Source organism: Talpa occidentalis, unplaced genomic scaffold (genome assembly GCF_014898055.3).
Source record: "Talpa occidentalis isolate TD23 unplaced genomic scaffold, MPIMG_talOcc4v2.1 talOcc4.11, whole genome shotgun sequence".
NCBI classification, from domain to species: Eukaryota; Metazoa; Chordata; class Mammalia; order Eulipotyphla; family Talpidae; genus Talpa; species Talpa occidentalis.
In genome coordinates, this window is record NW_023601104.1 from 35,888,721 (window position 1) to 35,912,443 (window position 23,723).

The following is a 23,723-nucleotide window of genomic DNA, read 5'->3' on the forward strand; positions in this document are numbered from 1 at the left end:
GTTATTACCCATTGTGTTAAGTAGGACTCAATTGTGAGCTTAAGTACTGTCAGCTCTTTACAGTTATTACCCATGGTGCTTGTAGAACTGAGTTTTGACCTGAAGAACAGTGAGCCCTGTTAGAGTTTTTAGGCATAGTGCACATGAAAAACTCATTTGTGAGCTCAAAACAGTCAGTTCTGTTATGTTGATTGCCAGTGGTGCTATTTAGAACCCAATTTGATCTCAAGTAGCATCAGCTCTGTTATATTGATAATCCTTGGTGCTATGTAGATCTCAGTTGTGAGCTGAAGTACAGTCAGCTCTGTTATTATAGTTATTACCAATGGAGCTCATGTAAAACTCAGAGATTTCATTTAGCATCAGTTCAGTTATTGTCATTAGCTAATATGCTGTGTAGAACTCAACTGTCAGTGGAAGTACAGTCAGCTCTGTTATGGTTTTTACTCATGGTGCTCATAAAAACTCAGTTGTGAGCTCAAAATAGGCATCTCCGTTGTATTGATCATCAATGGTGCGTGCTATTTAGAAGTCAATTGTGACCACAAGTACCAACAGCTCAGTTAGTGTTATTACCAATGAAGCTCATGTAGAATTTGATGATTTCAAGTAGCATCAGCTCAGTTATAGTTATTGCCAATTGTGTTAAGTAGAACTGAATTGTGAGCTTAAGTACTGTCAGCTCTTTACAGTTATTACCACTGGTGCTATGTAGAACTCGGTTTTGACCTGAAGTACAGTGAGGTCCGTTTAGGTTTTACATGGTACTCATGAAAAATTCATTTGTGAGTTCAAAACAGTCAGTTCCGTTATATTGATTACCAATGGTGCTATTTAGGACACAATTGTGAGGTCAAGTACTGCCAGCTTTGTTACATTGACCATCACTGGTGCTATGTAGATCTCAATTGTGAGCTGCAATACAGTCAGCTCTGTTATCACCAACGGAGAGCATGTAAAACTTGGTGATTTCAAGAAGCATCAGTTCGGTATAGCTTTTAACAATTGTGCTATGTAGAACTCAAGGGTGAGCGGAAGTACAGTCAGCTCTGTTATGGTTTTCTTCATGGTACTCATGAAGAACTCAGTTGTGAGGTGAAAAAGAGTTATATCTGTTATATTGATTACAATGGTGCTATTTAGAACTCAATTGTGGCCACAAGTATCAACAGCTCTGTTAGTGTTAATAGCAATGAAGCTCATGTAGAATTGGATGATTTCAAGTAGCATCAGCTCAGTTATAGTTATTTCCCATTATGTTAAGTAGGACTCAATTGTGAGCTTAAGTACTGTCAGCTCTTTACAGTTATTACCCATGGTGCTTGTAGAACTGAGTTTTGACCTGAAGAACAGTGAGCCCTGTTAGTGTTTTTAGGCATAGTGCACATGAAAAACTCATTTGTGAGCTCAAAACAGTCAGTTCTGTTATGTTGATTGCCAGTGGTGCTATTTAGAACCCAATTTGATCTCAAGTAGCATCAGCTCTGTTATATTGATAATCCTTGGTGCTATGTAGATCTCAGTTGTGAGCTGAAGTACAGTCAGCTCTGTTATTATAGTTATTACCAATGGAGCTCATGTAAAACTCAGAGATTTCATTTAGCATCAGTTCAGTTATTGTCATTAGCTAATATGCTGTGTAGAACTCAACTGTCAGTGGAAGTACAGTCAGCTCTGTTATGGTTTTTACTCATGGTGCTCATAAAAACTCAGTTGTGAGCTCAAAATAGGCATCTCCGTTGTATTGATCATCAATGGTGCGTGCTATTTAGAAGTCAATTGTGACCACAAGTACCAACAGCTCAGTTAGTGTTATTACCAATGAAGCTCATGTAGAATTTGATGATTTCAAGTAGCATCAGCTCAGTTATAGTTATTGCCAATTGTGTTAAGTAGAACTGAATTGTGAGCTTAAGTACTGTCAGCTCTTTACAGTTATTACCACTGGTGCTATGTAGAACTGAGTTTTGACCTGAAGAACAGTGAGCCCCGTTAGAATTTTTACGCATAGTGCACATGAAAAACTCATTTGTGAGCTCAAAACAGTCAGTTCCGTTATATTGATTACCAATGGTGCTATTTAGGACTCAATTGTGAGGTCAAGTACTGCCAGCTCTGTTACATTGACCATCATTGGTGCTATGTAGATCTCAATTGTGAGCTGCAATACAGCCAGCTCTGTTATCACCAACGGTGAGCATGTAAAACTTGGTGATTTCAAGAAGCATCAGTTCGGTATAGCTTTTAACAATTGTGCTATGTAGAACTCAAGGGTGAGCGGAAGTACAGTCAGCTCTGTTATGGTTTTATTTATGGTGCTCATGAAGAACTCAGTTGTGAGGTGAAAAAGAGTTATATCTGTTATATTGATTACAATGGTGCTATTTAGAACTCAATTGTGGCCACAAGTATCAACAGCTCTGTTAGTGTTAATAGCAATGAAGCTCATGTAGAATTGGATGATTTCAAGTAGCATCAGCTCAGTTATAGTTATTTCCCATTATGTTAAGTAGGACTCAATTGTGAGCTTAAGTACTGTCAGCTCTTTACAGTTATTACCAATGGTGCTATGTAGAACTCGGTTTTGACCTAAAGTACAGTGAGGTCCGTTTAGGTTTTACTCATGGTGCTCATGAAAAACTCATTTGTGAGTTCAAAGCAGTTAGTTCTGTTATATTGATTACCAATGGTGCTATTTAGGACACAATTGTGAGGTCAAGTACTGTCAGCTCTGTCACATTGATCATCATTGGTGCTATGTAGATCTCAATTGTGAGCTGCAATACAGTTAGCTCTGTTATCACCAACAGTGAGCGTGTAAAACTTGGTGATTTCAAGAAGCATCAGTTCGGTATAGCTTTTACCAATTGTGCTATGCAGAACTCAAGGGTGAGCTAAAGTACAGTCAGCTCTGTTATGGTTTTATTCATGGTGCTCATGAAGAACTCAGTTGTGAGGTGAAAAAGAGTTATATCTGTTATATTGATTACAATGGTGCTATTTAGAACTCAATTGTGGCCACAAGTATCAACAGCTCTGTTAGTGTTAATAGCAATGAAGCTCATGTAGAATTGGATGATTTCAAGTAGCATCAGCTCAGTTATAGTTATTTCCCATTATGTTAAGTAGGACTCAATTGTGAGCTTAAGTACTGTCAGCTCTTTACAGTTATTACCCATGGTGCTTGTAGAACTGAGTTTTGACCTGAAGAACAGTGAGCCCTGTTAGAGTTTTTAGGCATAGTGCACATGAAAAACTCATTTGTGAGCTCAAAACAGTCAGTTCTGTTATGTTGATTGCCAGTGGTGCTATTTAGAACCCAATTTGATCTCAAGTAGCATCAGCTCTGTTATATTGATAATCCTTGGTGCTATGTAGATCTCAGTTGTGAGCTGAAGTACAGTCAGCTCTGTTATTATAGTTATTACCAATGGAGCTCATGTAAAACTCAGAGATTTCATTTAGCATCAGTTCAGTTATTGTCATTAGCAAATATGCTGTGTAGAACTCAACTGTCAGTGGAAGTACAGTCAGCCCTGTTATGGTTTTTACTCACGGTGCTCATAAAAACTCAGTTGTGAGCTCAAAATAGGCATCTCTGTTGTATTGATCATCAATGGTGCGTGCTACTTAGAACTCAATTGTGACCACAAGTACCAACAGCTCAGTTAGTGTTATTACCAATGAAGCTCATGTAGAATTTGATGATTTCAAGTAGCATCAGCTCAGTTATAGTTATTACCTATCGTGTTAAGTAGAACTCAATTGTGAGCTTAAGTACTGTCAGCTCTTTACAGTTATTACCACTGGTGCTATGTAGAACTGAGTTTTGACCTGAAGAACAGTGAGCCCCGTTAGAATTTTTACGCATAGTGCACATGAAAAACTCATTTGTGAGCTCAAAACAGTCAGTTCCGTTATATTGATTACCAATGGTGCTATTTAGGACTCAATTGTGAGGTCAAGTACTGCCAGCTCTGTTACATTGACCATCATTGGTGCTATGTAGATCTCAATTGTGAGCTGCAATACAGCCAGCTCTGTTATCACCAACGGTGAGCATGTAAAACTTGGTGATTTCAAGAAGCATCAGTTCGGTATAGCTTTTAACAATTGTGCTATGTAGAACTCAAGGGTGAGCGGAAGTACAGTCAGCTCTGTTATGGTTTTATTTATGGTACTCATGAAGAACTCAGTTGTGAGGTGAAAAAGAGTTATATCTGTTATATTGATTACCAATGGTGCTATTTAGAACTCAATTGTGAGCAAAAGTACCAACAGCTCCGTTAGTGTCATAATCGATGGTGCTTATGGAGAACTCAGTGATTTCAAGTAACATCAGCTCTCTAGTGTTATTACCAATTGTGCTAAGTAGAACTCAGTTGAGCTCAAGTAAGGTCAGCTTTGTCATCGTTAACGCCAATTGTACTAAGTAGAACTCATTCAAGTAAGGTCAGCTCCTTTACAATTATCACCAATGGTGCTATGTAGAACTCAGTTGTGATTCAAGCAACCTCAGCTCTGTTATAGTTGTAACCATGTTGTTCAAGCAGCACACTGTGATCTCAGTTAACATCCACTCTGTTATAGCTATTGCCAGATGTGTACATAGACCTCTATAGTGAGCTGAAGTCCAGTCAGTTCTGTTATAGTTATTACCAATGGTGCTCATGTAGAACTCGGTGATTTCAAGTGGCCTCAGCTCTGTTACTGTCATTCCAATTGTGCTGAGTAGAACTCAGTGTCAGCTAAGTAATGTCAGCTTCTTTACAATAATTACCAACAGTGCTATTTAGAACTCAACTGTGAGCTCAAATATATCAGTCTGTTACAGTTATTGCCAATTTTGCTTAGTAGTACTCAATTGTGACCTCTAACTCCCTTGCGTTATTGCCAATAATGCCATATAGAACTCAATTGTGAGCTTAAGTACTGTCAACTCTGTTGTGGATTTTATTCACAGTGCTCATGAAGAACTCAGTTGTGAGCTCAGAAACAGTCATCTCTGTTCTATTGATTATCAGTGGTGCTATTTAGAACTCAATTGTGACCAAAGTACCAACAGCTCTGTTAGTGTTATTACCAATGGAGCTCATGTAGAATTTGATGATTTCAAGTAGCATCAGCTCAGTTATAGTTATTACCAATTGTGTCAAGTGGAACTCAATTGTGAGGTCAAGTAATGTCAGATCCTTTACAATTATTAACGATGGTGCTTGAGAACTCAATATTGAGTTAAAGTACCATCAGCTCTGGTATAGATATTACCAATGGTGCTATGTAGAACTCAATTTTGACCTGAAGTACAGTCAGCTCTATAGTTTTTCCTCACTATGCTCATGAAGAACTCATTTTTGGTTTCAAAACAGTCAGTTCTGTTATATTGATTACCAATGGTACTATTTAGAACTCAATTTGATCTCAAGTGGCATCAGCTCTGTTACATTGATAATCAATGGTGCTATGTAGATCTCAGTTGTGAGCTGAAGTACAGTCAGCTCTGTTGTTATAGTTATTACCAATGGTGCTCATGTAAAACTCAGAGATTTCATTTAGCATCAGCTCAGTTATTGTCATTAGCAAATATGCTGTGTAGAACTCAACTGTCAGTGGAAGTACAGTCAGCTCTGTTACGGTTTTTACTCACGGTGCTCATAAAATCTCAGTTGTGAGATCAAAATAGGCAGTTCTGTCATATTGATTACCAACGGTGCTGTTGAGGACTCAATTTTGAGCTCAAATAAATATATCAGTCCATTACAGTTATTGCCAATTGTGCTTAGTAGAACTCAGTTGTGAGCTCTAGTAACGTCAGCTCCTTTCCGCTATTGCCAATAATGCCATATAGAACTCAAGTGTGCGCTTAAGTACTGTCAACTCTGTGGTGGATTTATTCACAGTGCTCATGAAGAACTCCGTTGTGAGCTCAGAAACAGTCATCTCTGTTCTATTGATTATCAGTGGTGCTATTTAGAACTCAATTGTGAGCATAAGTACCAAGAACTCTGCTATAGTTATTACCAGTTGTGCTAAGTAGAACTCAATTTAGAGCTCAAGTACCATCAGCTCTGTTATAGCTATTACCAATTTTGCTACATTGAACTGAATTCTGAGCTCAAGTTATGTCAGCTGTTGTACCTATATAGGTATTTCACATGTAGACCTCGGCTGCGAGCCCAATTAATAGTAGCTACATTATACTTGTTATGCAAGGTTTTCAGGCAGTCCTTTATTACAAAGCATTTTTGAATATTAGTACTGATTTTATTATATTAAAAATGCTTGTAAGCTTCCTCCTTTTTGGCACCCTCTCTGGATTGCCTGTTCATGCTGGAGGAGACTAATAATTCTAGCCCTTTCCTACTCTAGAAGAGTGTTAGTTTATAAATTTTCAAGTGCATGACCTTGTTATACATAGAAACATTAACCTTTTTATAAGATTGACTCAATCCCAGCTTACTATTGGCTTTTGTGTATTTATTTTTCATGGCTTGGAAGCTGGACAGCACTTAACTTTTATCTGCATTTTAAAATTGTAGCTTTTAAAAGTAATTAAATAAAAAAATTTACCCAGAAGAAATTTAGGTGAGTGATGTCGATCAAAATCTCCATTTTCCCAACCCAAATGCCCAAAAATAGATGGATCAGAAGATGTGGCATTTACACACAATGGAATATTATTCAGCAATCAAAAAAGATAAACTCATGCCATTCGCAGCAACGTGGATGGAACTAGAAGGAATTTGCTCAGTGAAATAAGCCAGAAGGAAAAGAAAAATATCCGTCTTTACACTTATAGCAGGAATATAGGGGAACCAAATAAGACATCAGTGTAAAAAAAATAATAACAGTAAAACACAGCAAAGCAAAAACGGACAATTATAAATCAGAGACATACTGCAGGGGAGGTGGAGGAAGAGGGATCATTGGAGGAGGGAGGAGAAAAAAAATTAAGACTCCAAAAAAAATCTCTATTTTCCCTGCAGACTGAACTAAAAGCACCAGGGTTACACAGTGAATAATCCACACTCTCCTTATGCCTTATAGTGCATTTTTCTTGCTTATTAAATTCTCAAATAATTCATGAATTGATTCTCTGAGATCCTGTTCAAAATGCTCACCATCTATTATTCAACGTCTACCACTTAAAGACTGGGTGGTGTTCAGATTGTTTCTCTGCTCTCATTCTTTTCAATATTTATTCCAGTTCTTTTTCCCCAACGAGATCAAAATTGACCCACAGTGACTCGTACTGGATCATGTATGTTTTATTTATAAAGATACTACAGTTATTTCTAGGTTTTCAAGACAATTAAGTATCATTTATTTTTCTTTCTGTCAAAGATAAAGTTACTTGGCTGTGATTTCACTTTTGCTACCCTTTCAAACATTTAAATACCAAGCAATAATTAAAATAAAGCAAGTGTTAAAATGATGATTTGGTTAAGTTGATTAAATGATTTTCCGTTGTTTTAATTTAAAATATATTCTCTGTCTAAGATATTTATAGGATCGTGGCTTGATCGCTCGAACAAACTACCACAGAAGAGGAGGACATGGTACAAGAGACTTGCCAGAGTGCCGGTCTTCGTGCTGCCAGGGAGCTCAGAAGCCACCAAGGAGATGAGCAGCGGCAGGATAAACGGTGCAAGAAAGCCCACTGAGGCACTGGCCTCAAAGCCAGTCCTTTTGGAGGTGCTTGCCACGCAAAGGGAATTGTCCTGGAAGAAGTGGGAGTTGAAGCTAAACAGCCTGGGCCGGGTGGGGGGCGAGGCGGGGAGGGGGTGGGGGGATCACACCTATGTGGCCGATGATGTTTGTTTGAATTTCCTGCAGAAAAGAATGACATGCTGGTTGCTGGATTTGGCCGCAAATGTCATGCTGTTGGTGACATTCCTGGAGTCCAATTTAAAGTCATCAAGTACTCCGTGTCTCTCACTCGGCCCTGCACAAAGGCACGATGGAAAGACCAAGATCAGAAGTTTAGAAGGTTAAATCACGGTAGCACAAATTACACACGCAGAAGATAAAGTAAAATTAAAAAAAAATGTGCAGATGACACACTGCTTAGTTGCACAACCAAATCCAGCTTCAGTCAGGCCAATACTGACATTGCCGAATGAGCCCCAGGCATAACACAGTGTTAGGCTTCTCGGGTGGAAGCCAGACTTACCTCCTGTCTATCAAGGGCGTGTTCCTGGCACTTATTTAGCTGTGTTTAGATTTTTGTAAGCTGAGGCTGAAAGGGTGGCTGTTAGGAATAAGTGGGATCACGAAGACAGGTAGGAATCCTTGCTGGATACCTGGTGGCCTTCAAGAAATGGTAATTCGTAGTAGTGACAAGACAGAAAGAATGGGAAGCAATTGGGCCGCTTTTTCATTAGAAGCCTTCACAACTTTCAAAGTGCCGGCTCTCTCCGGACATCCAGGAAGTCTTACCATGATGTTTTTACAGGACTCTCTCGGATCACGCTGCTCAGATGCCTTCCTCGTGCATGAAGGTTGACCTTCTGACCCGAGAAGCTTGACCTGACTGGGCAGAAAAGACACCGTCGTGATAAGCCAGTGACCCCACGGGAGTCTTTCCGAGAATTGAATCCGTGTCCTTTGTAATACTTTTGAAGATTCAAAATGCATACATGGAACTACAGATATAATAGTGTGCAATTTTATTCCACGGTTTCCCAAGCAGAGCCTCCTTGCTGGAGCCGCTGACTCCAGGCAAAGGGAGGCGCAGAGCACGGCCCCGGGCTGCGGGGTAACTCGGGAGGAGCAAGAATCCTACAGAGACGGCAGACGGGGCGAGGGCAGGGCGAGGCAGGCAGGTCCCAGAGAAAGGCGTGGAAGGGACTTGGAGCGAGGGAAGGGGTGAGGCACAGAGTAATGAAGGGCAGGGCCGTTCTTGGGTGCAACGCAGCGGTGGAGGCGGAAGTGCAGAAAAATGACGGGGGCGCCGCCTGGTGGCGAGTAGGAGCATCACAGCGAGAGCCGGAGACGCGCGAGGGCCCGGGCTGGCCGCAGCCGAGCGCGGCCTGAGAGGGCGGCGGGGCTGGTCGCGCCGCCTGGTGGCGAGAGGGAGTAACGCGCCAGAGCGGCGCGCAGCGGGGCCTGTCCCGGGCGCTGGAGAGGGGCGGGCTGGGCGCAGGACCCGGGAAGGGCGGAGGCTGCGGAGTTTGTATCAAAGCCTCTGGGAGGACGGCTGGAGAGAAGGAAAGGTCGGCAAGGATGAGGACAAACGTGTCCTCGCAGTCATGCCGCGGAAATAAATTCAGACCACCCTCTGCAGAGACCCTCGAAGTCCAAATAGGTTTTATGTAAGAGAGAAATAGTAATTCTAATGTTGGGGAAATGGCCTAAGGAAATGCTTTGAAATACAGATAAAAAGATTTATGTGTGAAAATGCTCACCAGTCTCTCTACATAGCAGCACTCGATTGGAAACAATCTCAAGGAAAACCCCGGGAATGGTGGGCGACATTGCAGTCTGTATGGGAATGAAACGTAGCCACTGGATATAATAATCCTGAATAATTTCTTATGATGTGGAAAAGACTTACGTTATAACGTTCCGTGATGGAAGTAGAATACAAAATCCCAGAGATAATGCAGTTCCACAGGTAGAACATAGGAATGAAATGTGCTGTCTTCAGCTTGCATGTGCATGAAGAACAGATGCAAAAAGTGCTCCTTAGCATCAGGTGGGCTATTACGCCGCAGTGAGACTCTCCCGCTGCAGTCAACAAAGGGGGTGGATCTTGCCTACCCATTGTTGAGTGAGAGTCCAGTTCTAAAATCAGCGTCACATGGTTTAATTTGTTTAAAAATTGAAAGCAGGGCCTCCCCGGTGGCGCAGCGGTTGAGCGCTGGGTTGCGAAGCTGCCCGCGGCCTCTGCGTTGCCGGTTCGATCCCCGGCTGCTCCCCGGCCACCGGAGGAGGGTCCCACATGGCGCGCAGACCTCTCCTGCCGCCCGCTGCTCCCCTCAGCAGTGTACTTCGGTCCTTCTGCCTGCTCTGCTCCCCGCTCTGGCTCTGGTGAATTCTCTCACCCTCCCGCACTTCTGACTGTACCCAGTGCTTGTACAAATAAATAAATAAATAAATAAATAAATAAATAAATCTTAAAAAAAAAAGAAAAACTGCAAATACCGTTTAAAAAAAATTGGAAAACACGAGGAAGAAAGTAAGCCAACTCATAAAAGTGTCTTTTGATGCAAAAAGTCATAGTTGACTATTGTTCATTCATTTATTACTTTTCCAATTTTCTATAATGTGCACAGCTCCCTTTTATTCTCAGAACCTGTCAACTGAAGCTAATGAAAAAATCATTGCTGCAGTCACCTCCCTGCTCCATGGCAGCTGAAAAGTAACTGGCAAAAATAAATAAATAAATAAAATTATTGTAAGTCTCAGTATTCCCTCGTGGTTAAAGAAAAACTTTATGGATGAAAATAAGGGCTTCCCACTAGCCTAGCAGGCGAGGGCAGAGCAGCAGCATTTGCAGTGTTAATGTCAAGGTCACCTCATTTGATTTTAGTGAGGGGGTTTGGGTTTATAGCCTGAGCCTATGCTCCTGCTCGTTTTCAAATCCAAATAAACATATTTTGCCTTTTGGGGGTTCATTTTAAAATTTAGAAATTTATTCTGTGTAACCCACAGCTCTGTATTGCTTTAGTTTAAAAAAAAAAAAGTGAAAACAAGAAACGAGTTCATAGTCTGGGCTCCTTTCAGCTTTTCCAAAGTTTTGTGAGTTGTATAGACCTATGGGGAGAACAAGACAACATTATGAAACAAGGGCTACAATCCCATTTAGAATCATGCCAAAAACATAAATATCTGGGAGCAAATTTAACAAAGGCGGTGAAGGACGCGAACACTGAGGACCATACAACTCCGTTGAAGGACTCAGACACAGAGGAAGGGACAGAAGCCTGTGCTCCTGGTTGGAGAATTGATGTCTTGCTGCCGCCCTGTGGACACAGTCTCCCATTACAGGCTGTTACAAAAAGCAAAGTGGGTGTTGAGCCCTTTTGCAAAAGACCTTTCTTGTTTTTCCTGTTTTCTTAACTACACTGTAACTTTAATAAAAAACAATTGGAGGACTTCGCTGGTGGCCCAGAGGATAAAGTCCCAGTGCTACCAAGCTATTGGAGCCACTGCAGCATAAGTTGGATCCCCAGCCAGGTTGCTGACCCACATGGCGCGCTGCAGACCTCTCCTGCCTCACCCACTGCTCCCCCCTGCAGTGTATTTCAGCAGATCTGCCTGTCTGCTCCCCACTCGGTCTCTGGTGTCTCCCCACAGGCCCGCCGCCAGCACATCCGTGCTTCTATGCATAAATAGATATAAATCTTTAAAAAAATTTTTTAAAAGTTGGAGAAACAGGCCTCAAGGAAATGATTTTGTGGCAATATATTTAAATTGCTTAATTGTGAAATGATTTCTTAGATATTAGAATTCTCATTAAAATAATTAACAAAGCAGGTTTCTCTTTGCTATGAAAAATGAAAGTTGATCCTAAAAGGTACATAAAAATTTGAGGTGTTAAAAATATTCCAACTAATATGAACTAATATATTTTGAAGGCTTGTACTAAGGCATATTTGGAACTTGAATCCCATAGGAGTGTGTGTGCTGTGCACATCACAGCTTCCCCTAATTAAGGGACATTTTGGTCACCTGGGTGTCTTGTCAAAATGCAGATCACTGAGTAAATTTAAAGTGAGCTCTGAGGCTGCTCCCTGGGGGCACCAATGCTGGTCTTTGACCACAGGTTACAGTGTAGATTCTGCAGGTCTACCTGAATATTCCCATGAGGGGAGCTTATCAACACCAGTGCCCATGATCAGAAGAGTTAAATCAGCCCCTGGAACAGGCTCCAATAACGGCAGGGATAAAGCTCCTGGTGAGTCTAACGCCAAGACCCACTATGCAGGGAACGGCAGACACCTGTAAATGAAAACCCACAAGGAATGTCATTTCTCTGTCCTCCTCTTGGAAAGCTCAAATGAATGTCCAAGGCAGGGAAGAGGAAGAACTCAATAAAATGAATCAGATCATATGAACCTAAAAGACACTCATAGGCATTAATCTACATCCTGACTCATACTATGAGGGCAATTTCCTCAAACCATCACTGAGGGGAAAGTCTACCTTTTGAATACAAAGAAAGGCAAAGTAAAGGCCCCTGGGCCAATCAGATTGTGTCTGTAAACAGACCCTGTGGATAATGAAGGGCCTCTTGCATGGAGCAGGCCAATTTTCCTGATGCCTTGAGCTGTGTAAGAATCAAGATTTCTGGTGGAGAGGCAGGGAAAAAAATCAGTGTTGGTCTAAGAAGGGAAAAAAATTCTCTTTAAATTTTCCTGCTTGGATTCTCTTAACCCAACCCTGTAATTTATTGGAAGTTACAATAAAACAGTAGGAGGTTTTAAATTCCCAATTTCTACATCACTCATGCAAAAAAAAAAAAAAAAAAAAACCCACAGAGAACAAACTGTTAGCAAAGTAATTTATAAGTTACAGTGATGGGATGTCATTACTAAGGTTTAAAAACTAAGCCAGGGCCTCCCCAGTGGTGCGGCGGTTGAGCGCTGGGTTGCGAAGCAGCCCGCAGCCTCTGCAGCTCTGGTTTGATCCCTGGCCGCAGGCAAGGGTCCCACATGGCGCGCAGACCTCTCCTGTTGCACCCGCTGCTCCCCTCAGCAGTTGTACTTCCTCAGTCTGCCTGTTCTGTTTTCCACTCTGTCTCTGGTGAATTCTCTCACCCCCCACACCTCTGGGCTTCACCCCAGTTCTTGTATGCATACATAAATAAAAATAAATCTTAAAAAAAAAGCCCAAGACCCAATATCCCAGCAGACCAACCTCATCTCATTGGCTTCACCACACACAGAACACAAATTCAATACGGAGGGCCTCCCCGGTGGCGCAGCGGTTGAGGCTGGGTTGTGAAGCTGCCCGCGGCCTCTGCAGCGCCGGTTCGATCCCCGGCTGCTCCCCGGACACTGGAGGAGGGTCCCACATGGCGCGCAGACCTCTCCTGCCGCCCGCTGCTCCCCTCAGCAGTGTACTTCGGTCCTTCTGCCTGCTCTGCTCCCCGCTCTGGCTCTGGTGAATTCTCTCACCCTCCCGCGCTTCTGACTGTACCCAGTGCATGTATAAACAAAACAAACAAACAAACAAATAAATAAAACATGCCTCTATAAAAAAAAAAAATCAATACGGAAAACTCAGGTGCGTTTCTACACCCTAATAACGCCCCATCAGAAAGAGTAATGAGGAAAACACCATTTACAACTGCATCGAAAAGAATAAAGAACCTGGAACTACATTTAACCAAGGGAAGAAAAACCTGTACAATGAAAAACTTTAAAGTACTGTTGAGAGACACTGAGCACACAAAGAAATGGGAAGATATTTGTGCTCCTGACCGCGCTAATGGGGATTTCTGACTGTGCAGATTTCCCAAGGCGAGCTCCGGTCAGTGCAGTCCTCACCAAAATTCTGAAGGCGGTTTCACAGACCAGAACGAAGCATCCTGCAGTGTCTATGGGAGCACAAGGGAGGGAGGGTAGGGTAGAAAATTCGGGAAGGAGGCGACACAAGACTGGACACTGGAGGTGGGGGGAGGCGACGACCAGGGTCGCTGAACCAGCGGTGGAGAAGGAGCGTCCACGGCGCAGAAGAGGCGCGGCCTGGAGCTGGGACTGGAGACTGGGGGCCGCCGCGCAAAGTCACTGGTCCCTTCACATCGACCCAGTCACACCCAGTGGAGGAAAAAGCACCAACCCAGAAAGAACTGAGCAGGGGGTCACCGTCCCAGGAAGGGCTGAGCCCCTCCCGAAGAGAAGCCTGCATCCCTGGGATCCTGCGGCCTGTGACACGCAGGCCTGTCTTTACACACACCTGTCCCTTATGGGGCAGCTGTTTCTACCTGCTGTGTCCCTGCAAGCTCCCTCCCTCTCCCTCCCCTCCCCTCCCCTCCCCACCCCTCCCCTCCCCTCCCTCCCCCTCCCTCCCTCCCCTCCCCTCCCCTCCCCACCCCTCCCCTCCCCTCCCCACCCCTCCCCTCCCCTCCCCATCCTGGGAGAAACCTGCTCTTTGGATAGAGCTAAATGTCTCTGCCTTGTGGGAAAAGCACCACCTCCCACTGAAAGGGGAGCTCTGATGGGACGTTCCTCAGAGTTACCCAGGGAAACAGGGTGGTCCCCAGGGAAAGTGGGGTTCCAGTCCCCTCACCCTTATTGGAAGTGGTGATAACATACCCAGGGGAGGGTGTTGCGCAGCAGGGAGGAGAGGAGACTGAGGAAGGGAGCAGGGCAGAGAGCAGGAGGAGCCTGGGGGAGGCCCCTGGAGCAGAGAGACAGGTGAAGAAGCCGGCTTGCCGCTAGGCCTTGGACTTGTGCAGGGATTGGAAGGTCACTGGAAACAGACATGGGTGAGAGGCTTGCAGGAGGCTCACACCGGCAGCGCTTACCTTGATTTAGATCTTGCTCTTTTCCTTCCAGACTTGTCTGGTCCTTTTTGTCCCTTGTTAGGGGCCCCCAGCAGAAGGTGCCTTAGACCTGTGGCAAGCTTTTGGGCCTTGAAGGCCCTACTCTGGCCAACCCTGTTTGCCTGGGCATTTACCCACACGGGGATGGGTAACTTCGGGTGCTTGGTTTGGAAACTGTTTGATCTAGTCTTTCTCTTCTCTTGTCTTTGGTGCACACTAACCGTATTAAAGTTGTTTTCCATCAAAGGCCTTATGCACTAGAGGATGTTTTGTCTTGATATGGGAGACAGAGAACCTGTTCAAGGGGGCATGTTGGGGCCCCTGGGGTGCCCCTCACCATGCCTGGTAACACACGGACGCTGATTTCTTACCAACCTCACAAAGGAGCTGGAGTTGCCAAAACAATCTTGAGAGTGAAGCTGCAGGCATCTTATTCCCTGACTTCAAACTGGTAACTGGAAATAAAGTCTCAACGACAAATAGACAGTTTATTAGATAATCAAAGGGAGGCTTTGAACCCAGGAAGCAGCCTGACAGATTTTATCCTGTGAAAACAATTCCAAAAGCCAAGAATTGATTTAGTTTGTAGGGATAGGAATAGTGTGTAGGAATAATTACAAGCACATCATTATTCTGGACGGGAGGGACTTCTCGTTTGTCCCAACCTCACCCTAGGTGATGCTGGAGGAAGGCGGTTGTGGATTTAACCTCTCCCTTTCTGGGAGAGGCAAAGGCTGAGCGCCCACTGTTAAGTCTTCATCTGCCTCCATGGTCAACACTGGGGTTTAAAAAACTGGCTTCACCCTCAGGGGCTGATGCCGGACAGTACAGGGTGGAGACGAGGGTAAATGCTTTGCCCTCCTGCCAGCTAGGCCTGGGGCGGGGAGGGGGGATGCTAGCCCTAGACAATTTTACAATAAATCCCCCAAACGATATCATAAATCCACAGAACTAAAAACACACAGCTCACCGGCACAGAACCGACGCCCAGAAAACCCACACCAGGCGTCATCGGTGCACCCGAGGAGCCGGGAGCTAACCGCAGGCAGGACGCGGCCGGTCAGCGGAGCTGGAACAGGAGCGCGGCACGCTCAGGGCAGAGCCGGACCCCCGAGTTCCTCCAGGCACCACAAAGCACCCTCCACACCCAGCCCCAGTTTCCACACCCAGCCCGCCCTGCCCGGGCCCTCCCGCTGGGCGCCCCGCGGCCAGCCGCCCGCAGGGAGATGCTCTCACCTGCCCCCACTCGGCTCACCTCGTCCTCTCCGCCAAGGCGGCCCGGGTGAACGCGCAGATGGCGCCTCCCCGCTGGGTCCGGTGCACCAGGGTCCGGGGGAAGGACCCCTCCCAGCCTCGGGGCGCACTGGCGGGTGCGGGAGGGGCGCAGTGCGCACGCCCGGCGGGGCTCGCGGTCCGGGCAGGTGCGGCCAGGTGTGGCCAGGTGCGCGCAGGTGCGCGCAGGTGCGGCCAGGTGCGGGCGGGCGGCGCCACTACGGGCTCTCGGTGGCCACGCCCCCCTCCTGCGCAGCCGGGCTGTTTGGAAATGCAAACGAAATGGAAGCAAATATCCCATGCCGTCTCAAAAATACTGTTAACCTAAACATCCGGGAAGCCACTAAATCGCAAAACGTCTGTTTGGATTGAAAACCTCGCTCTCCGCCCCTCCCGCGCCTTCCTCTGCGCGGGGCCCGGCCTCTGCGCCTCCCCGGCTCCCAGGTCGTCTACGCCGTTGCCGCAGTACCTGCCGTCACCACCAGGCGGCGCCCCCGTTTCTCTGCACTCTGGTCCTCGGGCCCTTTGGTCCCTGAACCTATATCACACCTCCGCTTTCCATTCACCTGGGCCTGCTAATTGCTCCTTTAATTTCATCTTTGTCTAGACAGCCCCTCCAGGTGGCAGGTTTTGCCAGATTTAACCTGACTCAGCTCCCAGCCTGAATCCAGCCAAGGTCCTCCCTGCACTATGCTCCCCAAAGCTTGACAATCCGTTCCTTGAGGAAAACACCTCTAAATTGCAGAAAAAATGCAATTTGTAGCCCAGAACTCCCTCTAGACTTTTTGACAGAGCAACTCACCAGTTCTTATGGGAACAGGAAATTTGCTAGAATACCTAGGTGCCATTCAATGCTCCAATTCACATTCCACTTCCTGGATGATTGTGCATGTCAGGAGCTCTAACACAGGAATCAATGTGTGGGAATAAAACCTAGGAGGCTATACTGTGTGGTGAAGATGATGCCTGAGAATTATCTCATCGCACCCAGGAGCTCCTCCTTCTGTGTTTAGGTAGAAGAAACAAAGGTGTGCTTTAAACACTGGATCCATCTCTAAAAGAGTTTAAATCCTCTCCCTGGAGTTTCGAGTTCTGCCTTTTTTATTTTAATTTTTATTTTTTTTACATTTTCAAAGAAATCGCTAAATTTCTTATGCTAGAATTTGAGAGCAAGAGTCCATGGAACAGGCAAAGCTTTTTTCCTGAAGTGACGCCTCCCTCTTGTGGGCTCTCTGGATATTGCAAGCAGGTACCTCTAACGTTCTGACTGTTGTTATGTTCATGGCTTTTAGATCTGAGAGAGAACTTGAGAGGTCCTCTAGTTCCATGCCTGCTGTCACAAAGGTAAGGTTTACTAGCTCCATTATTTCTTCACTGTAATAGCCCAAGAGGTTAAGAGGCTCGTCCAAAGTCACACAGCTAATCAGTGCAGACTCTTGCCATATCCTTGTCTGTTTAAGAAAAGGAAACCTTTTCTCCAAGCAAAATACAACGGATGAAAGCAAAGGTACTCTGGATGAAGCAACGGAGGGGCCCACACTTGCCAGTCTCTTTACTCAACACCTTGAAAACCAATGTTTGATGCCAGGGGCTGTTTCCCTGGCCAACAGAAACATCAGCATGGAAACCTGAAGAAGATCTCTGGAGAAATATCATTCCATTCTGAGGTGGTTTATTATTTAACCAATGTTCTGTTCTAGTTAGATAAATACCTTCATTAATAACCATGCTGTTTTTCCAGTGATGCAACCTGAAACTTATCTAATGTTATAAAGCAATGTTACTTCAATAAACAAGCAAACAAAAAATCAGATTCCCTTTATATCACGATGATTAGCAACTCTTTGTTTTCACATCTCTCTTCTCAGAGAATCTCTAACTGGGTTTGTTTTCAATTGCAAGTAAATGTTTTAAATTTCCTATGACAGAATCCATGTCTCCGAAAATAACCAGCTTATCTCCCTGAATTTGAATCCCAGCTCTGTCACCTACCAGATGTGTGACTTTGGGCAAGTTGTTAAACCTCTCTCAGTCTTGCCTGTAAAAGGAGGATAATAACAATAATGATTGTTGACATGTTGTGGTGAGGATTAAATGAGTTCACGTATAAACACTTAGCACTGTCTCTGGCACACAAAAATTCATTAATAAGGACTTTTTATTGTTGTTGTTTATTTCAAATTTGCCAGTCTCTTTTAAAAACACACCAAAAAACCTTATCTTGATTATCATTATGACACATGTTCATTATTAAACATTCAAACAACACAGGAAAATATAAAGAAAAAAAGCAAAATCCTCCTTCAGAAAAATATCTGTCTGATATCGTTCCAGAGCATCCTTCCAGATAGTCCCCAAGTCTGCTGTCTGCAGTTCCAGAAGTCAGAAACACTTACCTGACTGAGCTGGGGCTCCTGGCTGATGTGTGTCGTGTGGCAGTGCTTCCTGCTTCTGTGAAAGACTTCTCTAGAACAGGGGAAAAGACATGGCTTAGGGCAGTGGTTCCCACCCAAGGACAATTTTGACCCCAGGGGGACATTCAGTAATGTCTGGAATCATTTTCAGTTGTTATAATTGGGGAGAAAGGGGCACCACTGGCATCTAGTGGGTAGAGACCAGGGATGCATCTAACCATCCTACAACAGGCAGAATGGCCCACAACAGTGAAATATCTGGCTGGAGATGTCAATAGTGTCTAAGCTGAAAACCCCCGCCTTAGGTTGCTTCATTTCTAGGAGATAATATAATTAGGAGGGTCAGTCAGCTAGAATACACTGGTATATGGGCCCTGTGTTGAACTTTTTTTTAAATTAAGATTTTTATTTATTTATGCATAGAGGAACTGGGGTACAGGCCAGAGGTGCAGGGGATGAGAGGATTCACCAGAGACAGAGTGGGGAGCAGAACAGGTAGATCTACTGAGATACACTGCTGAGGGGAGCAGCGGGCGAGACAGGAGAGTTCTGCTGTGCCATGAGAGTCAGCTACCTGGCCAGGGATCGAACTCGTGCTACAGTGGGCCTTGGTGGTGGTGTTACAGGGCACCACCCTGTTACAGTGGTAGCACTGAGACTTAACCCCTATGTCACCAGGGAGGCCCTGTTGTTGAACTTTCAAAATACCCTATTGGTTTTCAAGGAGCGCCCATGCCACACTGACCCCACCACCCAGGCCCTCCAGAATACTCTAGAGCATCCCCAGGGCCAGCACTAAAGGGTTTACACAGGCAGAGCAGGAACACAACCACCTAAGCCTCCAGCCACATGGTTACAACTGTTCCAATGAGCTATAACCTGGGCCTGACCTTCTAGTCCAGCACTGCCCCCCACTTTTATTCCCTCCCCAAAATGGAGGGGAGAAATCCAGAGCAGCTTTTCATCCTCACATATATTGACACCTAACAATTTCTTCATAAGCATTGCTATTATTACTATTATGTTAGTAGTGTTAAGATTTCTTTCAGATTAGTTATTCTCTTTCTGAAAAAGAAGTGCTTGATTTTATCCTGATTATAATTGCAATATATACTTATCATTAAATATTCAAACCCAACAAAAATGTCTGAGATTTTCACTTTCAGAGTGTTTATAATAACTCAGAGAGTGGAGAAGCCCACCTCGCAGAATGTCAGGAAGAGGGAAACTTGGGTGTTGAATCCTGCCAATCATCTCCCTGCAAGGGAGGAAGAGGGTCCCCCTAAAGGTGGAGCAGCAGATCAGATCAGAGTGTCCAGGACAGGCTGCTTTTTGTCTGTTGTCCTAGGACAGGGGTGGGGCCTCTCCAGTTCTGCTCAGACCTTTCAAAGGAATCTAGGAGAAAAGACTTCAGTAGCCAAAGGCTGGGGGGGGGGGGGGACAGGGGAGCGAGGGAGGGTTAATATCTGATTATTTCTAAATGTGATCTTGAAAAGACAATAAAGAGGCTTTGTTGAGAAACTGTCCTACTGTCCTCTTGGAGTCCTGAACCTTCTACTCACTGCTTAAGAAAAAAAAACTATTGATTAATTTAGGCCCCAGGAGGAGAAGGGAGCCCCATGATTTGGCCAGAAACTCCCTGAGACACATGGAACAACCCGACACGCTGTCACTTTTTTGTGTCTGGCTTTGCAGCTAAAACACCGCGGGCATATTTCCAAAGGAGCGAGAAGCACCCGTTTGTGACAGCATGTAGCTGTCCACTAAGGGAGGAGGGCGCATACTTTATTTAGCCAGTTGTCTAAGGTGGATGTTCTACTAAAATTGCTGCGGGGAACAGCCATATAATTAAATCTTGGTGAAATTTTCTGTGGGACAGTTTCCTGGAAGCTCAATTGCTAGGTACTAAGCTCTGAGGCTGGGCACTTACCACCAGCTATTCTTTCTCAGAAATGGTGAAAACCCTTGTTTGGCAAAAAGAGAATTTCAAAGGAACTGCCAAACAAGACTAGTTTCCTGGAGCAAATGTTGAGATTAGGGGTGCCATGGCCATCCCAGGAGCCACTCCTGCCTCCCTACAGCAGCACCCCATCATCTCTCTGGCCTGGGACTTCAGGACAGGGTGTGACTGGCCCGGACAGGTTGGGCAAGGGGCTTAACTCCAGGAGTCTTCAGGGTCCAGGAGGAAGACAGTTCCACAGCCTTTGTCACACACCCACCTCCGCGCTGCCAGAGCCCAGCCCCAGCCCTGCTGGAGTCAGAAGGAAGCTGCTGACCTGTCCCCTGGGGGAATAATTGTATTAGTGATAAGGTGGCTTCTGGCTGCTTTGTCAGCACATTCAAGGCTTTGGGCTGAGTAATCCTTTAACGTCTATCCCAGCAGCTGGTGGTCACAGATCAGGGAGACACCCCTATCCCATCAGAGCTGTTTTCCTGTCCCCCAGCACAGTCACAGAGACAGGAACTGGGTTGGGATCAAAATGATGTGAGGGAGCAACAAGATAAAGTCTAAATGCTCATCAAAGTCTGCAGGTGTCTCACATTTCAATAGATTTAATTTTTGCCTTTCTCAGCAATAGATCCCGCTGCAGCATATCAGGAAAGCACAGACAAGTTAAAAATAACTTCCGTCCGGTGAGTGCCTCATGATTCACGTGTGCAACTGAAGTGAAACTCTGAACCCAGCCCCTGGAATTTTCCATTGACTCAGGAGGGAAAGTTGACCCAGCATAGGCTTCAACTTAAGGAAAACATCTGACCCTGGAGATGCCTCTAGAAAGAGAGAAGGTGAACTGAAGAGTCAAGGCAGACTGCCTGGAGGAGGTGAACCCTGAGCAGGCTTTGTAGGATAGGATAGAATAGGACAGATAGAGCAAGAGCGGCAGGGCAGCTCAGAAGAACAAAGACACTTGGGGGTCCCTGGGTCCTTCCTATGCACTTGCTGAGGGACCCCACACATATGGAAGAGTCTAGTCTATCTTCTCCCAGTACCTGCCATGCTGCTAAGGGTATCTCTCCCCTCAGCTGGACCTAAGAGCTTCCCCTCAGTGGCTGAGCCTCTCCAACCTCTGGCCTCCCAGACCTGCCCAGTTTCCTCCTCCTTCTCATCTTCCCCTGCGCTAACCCCTGCCTCTCCTCTTCTTTAATCCCACCACCCCTGCCTCTCCTCTTCTTTAATCCCACCACGGCTCCCAGGGGATGCATTCTGCGCATTTTAGAAATGATGGGGCCAATATGCACGTAATGGGGAAACTGGCCCAAACCCACACAGCTGGGGCCTGAAGTGGGGTGCAGATCTGGAGTCTGCCCTGAAGCCCTGGGTTCTCTGCTCCTTCAGGTTCTCTGGGACACACCTTCTTCCTCTTGAGCACTGGCCGCCCCCACCCCCACCCACTCAGGCTTTCTCAGGTATCAGGTTTCTAGCTTGTACCCTCCTCCAGCTTTCCCCTCTCTCCTGGCTCTTCCTCTCTGTGTCACCATCCTAAAACGAACTCCTCTTATCAATAATGTTCTTTAATATCTCCCTTGACAGGGAAAAAAAAAAAAAAAACAATCCCTTAATGTCACTTTTCCTACAACCCTGTCTCCTTCCCTTTTTAACCAAAGGTTGTGTTCAGTGCCTCCCTCTCAGGATGGCCTGCTCGCCTGAGGACCAGCTCTCACCCAGGCCACCAGCACCACCTGCTGCAAAGCCAAGGAGGTTGCTGAGTCTTCTTGGAGGGCACCATGTGGAGAGCAGGAATGTGGGTGTCAGAAACAAGAGCGAAGCACCCGGCTCTAGTCCCAACCTCCTGCACATTCAGTAACTGTGTGACCTGAGCAAATCCCTTCAGGTCTGAGACTCAGTTTCCTCCTCTGTGCGTTAGGCTAATAATGACAGCTTCTTACCAGGGCGATGTGAGACCTGAATACAGGCTGCAGGCACTCATCTCACTGGCACTCTCATTCTTATTGGTGATACTACATCTTCACAGGACGCCTGCCCCGGTGGATGCCTCTATCCTTGAATGCCGCGGACTAACGCAGCGGTAGACTTGCAGGGCTGTCTCAGGATTGAGAAACTGTGAGGATGCTCAAGGAATCGGCGCATAAATGACAGACAGACACACTTCAAGAGTGAAGATCTGAATGTAATTTGCTCAAAATCATCATACACTTTTATACCTTTTTAACAATGGATGATTCATACAATTTAATTTTTTCTCAGCATAAAATACTTTGTAAGGCATAAGACATCTACTTTATTATTCATGTGCATGTGATCGCTGTTCCATGACATGGCACAGTAAACAATCTCCAGGTACTGAATCTACACAATCATTTTTGCTTACACCGAACAGCATTCTTTAAGCTAGCTTTTTTTGATTCATATCCCAAAACCACAATGATCAAAAAGCATTAATATTTACCTACTGGCACCTCCTACTTTTAGTGAACACGAGCAATATATTCTCTACGTAAGCATTTTGATTTTTATAGTGTTGTCTCATGTGAGAAGTATTATGATTATTATAAAACTACTATTGCCACACACTATTTTCTTTATCATGCATTTCCTGAAACTGATTGTACACATATAAGGAAAAAGCAAAGTAAGTGAAAAAGTAGTATGATTATAGACAGGTTGCTAGGTTGCTACTTATTCTGAAACAATGGCTATTTGATTAATGGTAAAACTGCTTTGTAGGTAATTCCATCAGGCTTGTTTGCAGGTGACGTTCTTAGCAGCCTTGTTTCCATCAAAGGAGGGATTATTTACTGCGGGCTTGTTGCCTAAATTAGGCTTATAGGCATGTGTGCCTTGTTTGATCTGAACGCCAAAGTTTATCATGATGAAGCCCCTCGGGGACTGCGCCTGTCTTAGGTCGTCAGGAGTCACAGACATGAGGCTGGCCAGTGCCTTCTTTAGTCTGCCCCCGATCTTACCCGTCATTGACTGTCCAGTCCAGCGCACAGGGGAAGGGGGTCTTACTCACTCTGATGTGTCTGAGTGAAAGCCTCCCTCTTTCCAGTAAGTTCACTGGCGTTCAGCGGCAGAGGCTGCCGCACTTGAGTGAGTGCTCCATTCCTCTTGCTCCAAGACCCCCACTGGCCTGATTTTCCCCCTCAGCTTCTTTGCCTGGGCTTCCTCGCTGCACTTGGCTTTGGGGATAGATGGGGCTGGAGACCTTGCAAAGGAGAGTCCCAGGGACTGCTGGCAGGAGAAGGGGCTGAGGAAGGACAGAGGCAAAGGAGGTCAGTTGAGGGGCCTCAGTCCCCTGGCCTTGATCTTCTGAGGCCCCAGAAAGTAGCTTAACAGCAAAGCCCCTCGAGCTGACTTTCCAAAGCCCAGATAGTGCTTCCCTGCCACAGTGAGGGTTAACAGCCCTTACATAAGGACCCTGCTCCACCCCTTCTGGGCTTAATTCCATGATCCTTCCAGAAGTTTCACACTTTTCCCTCTCTTGATCCACCCCCCAAGGCTAGAACAACCCAGTCGCCCCCCAGAGACGAGGTCAGGTCTGCCAAGGACAACAGTCACCTCCAGACCAACATGGGGTTTT